We start from the raw sequence: 8,550 nt of genomic DNA, 5'->3' as shown, positions 1-8,550 counted from the left end.
TAATAACTTGCTGTTGCAAGTCTTATACATTTTTAATAAGTGACAAAAAGTTTTCTTGAAAACAATGTCTTGTTGTTTCAAAAACTCTGTCTTACTAAGTATGTACTGGAAATTTAAAAAAAAAAAAAATAAAGATGAGATTATATAAAAGCCATACAAATGTTCACAATTGTACTGTATAGAAAAAGATAATTTTTAAATATATTTTTTACTGATAGTGGCAGTACAATCTCAGTTGTAATAAATATCATATAATAGATTATTGTTAGTCAATGTTCTAAAAAATCATCTGACATATATTTAATTTATTATTTATACATTTACCTAGATAATATTGGCCCTTAGATATCAGATATCTAAGGCTGATTGATATACATATCGCTGATAAAATGAGAGATATATGTAAAACACTTTCTGAGAATCTTTAATATCTTTTAACACATATATGCAACGATTCACAACATATGATACAAATGATCCAATGCAGTATAAGATTTTTAGTTTTATTTTTCTATAAAATGATTATGAATAACACCTTCGGAAAATAATCATTTTCATCTTCTATATAACAAGATAAGTAATAATTAACTTTAATTTTAAAATAAAAATAATTTCATATCAAATCTATACTATTAGTATAAAGCTGAAGAGTTTGTTTTCTTGAATGCGCTAATCTCTGGACTTACTGGACCAATTTGAATTTTTTTTCAGTATTTGATAGCCCATTTATCAAGGAAGGCTAGGGCTATAGGCTATATATTATCACGCAAAGACCAATAAGAGTGGACCACCAATGAAGAATGTTTCAAAATCGGATTTTTTCCTTCTGAGACCTTCCCCAGCTAGCCCAAAGTAACTATTCCACGTGGACAAAGTTGCGGGTAGAAGCTAGTAGAAAATAAAATTCAGATAATTTAAGTGTGAGTAAATAATGGAAAATGTAAAAAAAAAAAAAATTAACAAGTAATAGATACTAGATATATTTAGATATTGTACTACTATTTTTCAGATGCTGAATACAGCTTTCTCCCTTTGCCCTCTACTTCGCAGGCACCACAAGGACTTACTTTTGAAAAAACACTAGGTAAGAATAACAAATGAAAATTTCACATTTTTGATTACATAAAACATTAACAAGTAACATGTCTACTATAAGCATATAGCTAATTAGCATTTAATTTTATGACACAAGTTCACTTTATTATATAAAATATTTCTCTAACTGTATATGGTACTACATAGATAATTATAAGCAACTAAAACATTTTTATGTATTAATTTTTTTTTAAATGTTTATTTGTCTCAAAATTGAATTTTATACATTTAGATGAGTAGCCTGTTATTCCAGTTGTGCTGGTTCTATTTTCTGCTCCGGGGGTTGTAGGTTCGATTCCTGCCTGAGTCTGGGTGTATTACTATACATAATTATGTTATAATTTATATATAATATATATATATATATGCATGTTGGTTGTTGTCTATAAAACAAGTGTTAAGTTGCTTACCTTAGGAAAAGACAACCGTGTGTATGTGTTAAAGATATTTATTTATTATTGTTCACTTTTATCAATGTAATTACAGTTTCCCAGAATGAATCAGTAGAAAATGTTAAAGTTCTTGTTCGCAACTATGAAAGAATTGTGGGAAAACCTAATAGAAATAGAGGTATAATTTTCAACAATCTTTTAATGTAGCAAAGAACGTAATTCAGTATAGTTCTTTGTAGCCTACTCCTTTTTAAATTATTTTTATTGAAATTATTTTCAAATCATAATTTACAACTTCAACTACAAGGGATTAAGTTGTGGTAGTTATTAATGTAGTTATGTGGTAGACTATGTAAATAGTAGTAGTTAGTATCTATCCATAATATATATATATATATATATATATATATATATATATATATATATATATACACTGCAGGCCAATATATAATGCCAATATATATGTATATATGCCCTGAATATGGTTATAAAGAAAAAAAAAAAAACATTTATTCTGTTGCACATAACATTTATTACTATTACAGTGTGTTAGTTTAATACATTAATATAATTCTATGAAAATAAAGCTAATCCGAAGTGGTCTCCATTGGCTGCAATACACTTAAAAGTTGAGGCCAGTTATTAATAGAAGCACACACTCTTTCTATGGGAAAATTATTTATTTCATTATACCTATGAATAGCCCGGTACACATTTGACTAATATCAAGCATATGAGTCAAATCAATTTTTAATTATACTGCTTCAATAATTTACATTTTATAAATCAAAAGTTTGCTTAGTTTTGTTAAGTATGCATAAACATTAATGTTTAACAGTTTCATTTATCTATATTTTATACATTTATATATATATATATATACATATACATATATATATATTTCGATATTATACTATTAAAGTGCTGTGTGGCTACGGCACTAAAGAATTTAGCCACCCCCTCTCTTCCCGTGGGTGTCGTAAGAGGCGACTAAAGGATAACAAGGTTCCACAACCATCTTGGAACTTAAGAAGCCGACCGATGGCGGGATAACCATCCAACTGCTGGCTTTGAAATACACAGGCCGAAGACGGGCAGCAGCGTCTTTGGTGCGACAAAGCCAGTACTGCGGTCACCAACCCGCCTGCCCAGCGTGGTGACTATGGGCAAAACACATGAGTTCACGTTATTTTTGACGTAAACTTGTGGAGGCCTATGTTCAGCAGTGGACTGTATAGGCTGTAATGATGACTATTAAAGTATAGTATAGTTTAAAAAATAGAATGACAAAATAATTTATTTATATATAGCTCTTTCCTTAGTAATCAAATACGTATATTTTATTGTTATAATATTTCAAGTAAATTGAAGAAAAAGGGAAAAAAATAATAATTACATTCAATGATTCCAATTGTATCATGCAATGGGCATTCCTTTGTCGTATACTTGTGTTATTATTTAAAGCAAAATTAAATACATATTAAACTGTAACGATCACTAATAAAATATATCAATATTAGCGTTGTTTAATATTGAAATAAAAATAATAAATGTATCTTAATATAATAAAAGCAATATTTTATTTTATAATATTATATTTAAGTAAAAATTTATGAAATTAAAGGAATAGATCACATTATACATAATATTGTATACTTTCAACACAAAAAAATGTATGTATAATAACAGGATTTTTTTTAAATTTCAGATTCTACATTAACTGAACGTGAGAAGATCCTGCTGAGTCATTTGACTCAAACTAAATTAAGCTTAAAGCATTTGGCAGTCGAAATGCGAACTGTGAGGAAGACACTTATAAATTGTTTGTAGCTTATAACGATATTAGCGGGGTCCGCACTGACATGCCTAATAGAAATAATAATGATGACATTCAAGTTGTTGATGAGATAGTTTATCCTGTTTTGTCTTTGCCCAATGAAAACAATTTCTTTTTATATAAAAATGATTTATGTAACTTTTTGGAGCAGCCAGTAGTATATGTTAGTGGTTATTTAGCTGCAAAATTATTAGATAGAACGAAATGTCAGAAATGTAAAGATTCGTTAAAAGTTGATAAACCAGTAGACAACTTAAACAATTATATTAGTTTTAAAGAATAGTGGAAAGATTCGAGCTCATTGTGCTTTCCTTCTAAACCTTTATGTCATTTTGTCAACAAGAGCCAAATTCATTTCAAAGCTATTATATCTCAGGACTTACAAATTAAAAATATAAAGCAGTAGACTAGTTTGCAATTAAGTAATGAGCATTTTATAGAAAAAAACAAATCAATTAATTCATAATCTTTGTTTATTATTCATTAGAAAATCATGTAAAGACAAAAATATACAATTAGAATAATGTGATCAAGACAAAGCTTAGATAACAATTTTTAAGATTCTTGTTGAATAAATATTAAAAAAATATAAATATATTTATATTGTCAGTACTATAAAACAATGTTTGTAGAAAACATACATATTGGCAGTTCTTCTTGACATCTAATGTCTTTGCAATGTTTTTTGTTTTCCAAGTTTTTAAATGTGTATATTTTAGCTTAGAAACAAAAAAAAAAAAAATCCGCTGTGGCTTCGCCCACATAGATTACGCGATTTTCGCTATTTCGTTTTCTCCCATAATCCGCTGTTCTTTTATCCACATACCATTAAATGGCGTACATGGAATTGTAGCATCCCGTGAAAGAATTTTTAAAATCGGTAGTACTTTATGGAATTACCTACTACAAACATTTAATAATACAAAAATAAGAATTTAGAAGATTACTCTAAATATGTTCTTATTATGTTTGTAAATCATTATGTTTTTTATCTGTATGCCTAGGATCATTATATAACGCTTTTCAGAATTGTTTTTACTTAGATAATATCTGTATATATATATTATATGTTATGTTTGTTTGTTATTTACTGTATGTCGGATTGTTACATATGTAACGTTTAAAAATTTTGGATTTTTGTGAATATGTTATGGGTCAAATTCATCGTCTTGGTTGTTATTGATTGATAATTACTGTTTTGCGAGATCATTTCATTTGTACCACTTTTTAAGAGTTGATTTTTTTGTGACTATGCTACGTTAAGTGTTAAATCATGTTGTTTGTTAATTTTTGATAATTGCTATTTGTTACTATTTAAGTTTTTTTGTTAATATTTTTTTTTATGCTTTAAAATCATCTTTTTTGTTATTGGCTGACAATTACTATTAGAAACTATTTAATTTGTTTTGTAAATGTTTGTTATGCTTTTAAATCATCTTTTTTGTTATTGTTACTTATAGTTCCACGGGTTGCAGGTTCGATTCCCGCCTGAGATTGAATGTACTACGTGTATTTATATATTTATATATATATATATAATATAAATATTTATATATTTATATATATATATATAATATAAATATTTATATATTTATATATATATATATCTATATATCTATATATATTATTTCTGTTTATTTATTTCAAAAAATGTACAGTCAGTTGTTACCTGTAACACAAGCATTAAGTTGCTTAACATAGGAATATATGACTGTGTGTATGTTATAAGATAATAATAATAATAATAATACACTTTATTGTACACCAAAAACAGAAATAATAAATATCAAAGAAAAAGAAAAAAAAAGATATTTATTTATTTATATTTATTTATTTATATTTATTTATTTTAATTTGTTTTATAAAGAAGTTTATGTTATGTTTGTAAATCATCTATGTTATAAGATTTATATTACATTTATTCATATTTATTGATTTTAATTTCTTTTATATATTATATATATATATATATATATATATATATATATATATATAATATATAAAATATAATATTATATATATATATAAGTTTATGTTATGCTTGTAAATCATCTATGTTATAAGATATTATATTATATTTATTTATTTTAATTTGTTTTGTAAATAAGTTTATGCTTGTAAATCATCTATGTTATAAGATATTATATTTATTTATTTTAATTTGATTTATAAAGAAGTTTATGTTATGTTTGTAAATCATCTATGTTATAATTAAATATTAATTAATATCTTAATAATTAAGAATTTGTTTTGTTAACATGTTTTTTTTATGTTTTAAATCATTTTGTTTGTTATTGTTTGATAATTAATAGTTGTTATTATTTAATTTGTTTTGTAAAAGTGTTTGTTATTGTTTGATAATTACTATTTAATTTGTTTTGTAATGGTGGATTAAGCTCCGATCCTTCTCCTACTTGAAGAAAGAGGCCTAGAATGTGCTGAGAGCTGTGGGATGTATCGCAGTATGTTTACGAAAATATAAAATTTGTTTGTTAGCTGTTGTGATCGACATGCCTTCAATAATGTAACTTTTTTGTATAACAACTTTAAATTTGAAAAGACTACCGAGAGTTTTGTCCGGCTTTTTTTCCTCTCGGCCTACACTAGGAACATTAGGTTAAATAATTTGTTGTAATATTTATTTTATAAAGCCGATGACATAATAGATAGGTGATCTCTACCGAGACACTAGTGATCAGGGCAAAATAATATGTTTGTAATGTTTAATTGTAACAATTACCTTCATTTTTGTCTAAAATGTAGATTTTTTCGCTGGTTAAGTGTAGTAGTACCAAGAAATTTAGTAGTAGTGTAGTATATACCAAGAAGTTTTAAATATACATTATATATATACAAAAAACCTTTTATTTTAAATAAAATTTATAAAATTAAGAACCCTGTGCTCAAAAAGTATCGATAAGTTTATCGACTAATTTATCGACCTTTTTTCCACACTATTATCGATTTCCGGTAGGATAACAGTAACAACACTATGCTTCATTATTACCAATTTAACGAAAAAAATAGAGCTCAACCACAAAGTTGGTACTTGAAGTATAGCAAAACCTTGAACCCGGAGCTCGACCGTGTCTATGGAGTGACACCTCTTTACTTATATACTCTTTGGTGGCACTGAGTACCAGTATATAAATGTATAATCTATGGCACTGAGCAAAGAAAGAGTATATAAGTAAAGAGGTGTCACTCCATAGACACGGTCGAGCTCCGGGTTCAAGGTTTTGCTATACTTCAAGTACCAACTTTGTGGTTGAGCTCTATTTTTTTCGTTAAATTGGTAATTATGAAGCATAGTATTGTTACTGTTATCCTACCGGAAATCGATAATAGTGTGGAAGGTCGATAAATTAGTCGATAAAACTATCGATACTCTTTGAGTACAGGGTTCTTAATTTTATAAATTTTATTTAAAATAAAAGGCTTTTTTATAAATATATATGTATATTTAAAACTTCTGAGCTGAATATGAATCTCATAAATAGGAATTAAAACGAAATACTTATTTCGCGATTAGGTATATACTATACTAACCAGAGAAAAAAAAATCTGCATTTTAAACAAAAATGAAGGTAATTGTTACAATTAAACATTACAAACATATTATTTTGCCCTAATCAAAAGTGTCTCGGTAGACATCACCTATCTATCATGTCATCGCCTTTATAAAATAAATATTTATATTTTCGTAAATATACTGCGATACATCCCACAGCTCTGAGCACACTCTAGGCCTCTTTCTTCAAGTAGGAGAAAGATCGGAGCTTAATCCACCACGCTAACCTAAACATATTTACAAAACAAATTAAATAGTATCAAATAGTAATTATCAAACAATAACAAACAACATGATTTAAAACATAACAAACACTTTTACAAAACAAATTAAATAATAACGAATATTAATTATCAAACAATAACAAACAAAATGATTTAAAACATAACAAACATGTTAACAAAACAAATTCAGTTCTAAAAAAGCGATAGAAACGAAATATAATCTCGCAAAATATTAATTATATAACAATAATTTTAACTGAGATAGGGCTCAACAGGAAATATACTGCTCAATATCTGGAGCAGCCCGATTGGTGAAGTACCTCGACCTCACAGAATACCATAGCTAAATAATACTGCTTTCAAGCAGTAGTGTTCCTGTGGTGAGTAAGGTGATCAGAACTCCTGGGGCGGATAGGTCGTATTGGCAACACGCTTGCGATGCTTCTGGTGTAACAAGCGTCTTTAAGTTACGATAATCGCTTACCGTAAGGCGTAAGCTTGTTTGCCGACCTAGTTTTATAAAAAAAAAGCAACATGATATTAAACATGACAAATAAATTAAATTCTAAAAAAGTGATACAAATGAAATAATCTTACAAATAATAGTTATCAAACAAAAACGTGATTTACAAGCATAACATTAACTTATTTACAAAACAAATTAAAATAAATAAATATGAATAAATATAATATAATATAAATCTTATAACATAAATGATTTACAAGCATAGCATAAACTTATTTTCTTTTTTTTATAAAACAAATTATTAAAATAAATAGGTATGAATAAATAGAATATAATATAAACCTTATAACATAGATGATTTACAATCATAATATAGAACTTATTTACAAAATAATTAAAACAAATAAATATAATATAAATATAACATACATACACTGTCCATATGTTCCTATGTTTAGCAACTTAATGCTTGTGTTACAGGTAACAACTGACTGTAAATACATTTTTTGAAATAAATAAACATAAATAATAGATATATAAATACACATAGTACATTCAATCTCAGGCGAAAATCGACCCCGCAACCCGTGAAACAGTAAGTAACAATAACAAAAAATATGATTTAAAAGCATAACAAACATTTGCAAAAAAAAAAATTAAATAATATCGAATAGTAATTGTCAAATAATAACAAAAAAGATGATTTAAAAGAATTAAAAAAAATATTAACAAAACAAATTAAATAATATCGAATAGTAATTGTCAAACAATAACAAAAAAGATGATTTAAAAGCATAAAAAAATATTAACAAAACAAATTCAATAGTATCGAATAGTAATTGTCAAATAATAACAAAAATGATGATTTAAAAGCATTAAAAAAAATATTAACAAAACAAGATTTAACACTTATCGTAGCATAGTCACAAAAAAAATTCAACTCTTAAGTGATACAAATGAAATGA

The sequence above is a fragment of the Melitaea cinxia genome, chromosome 2, assembly GCF_905220565.1.
Source record: "Melitaea cinxia chromosome 2, ilMelCinx1.1, whole genome shotgun sequence".
Classification (NCBI taxonomy): Eukaryota; Metazoa; Arthropoda; class Insecta; order Lepidoptera; family Nymphalidae; genus Melitaea; species Melitaea cinxia.
This window is presented reverse-complemented; position numbering follows the sequence as displayed.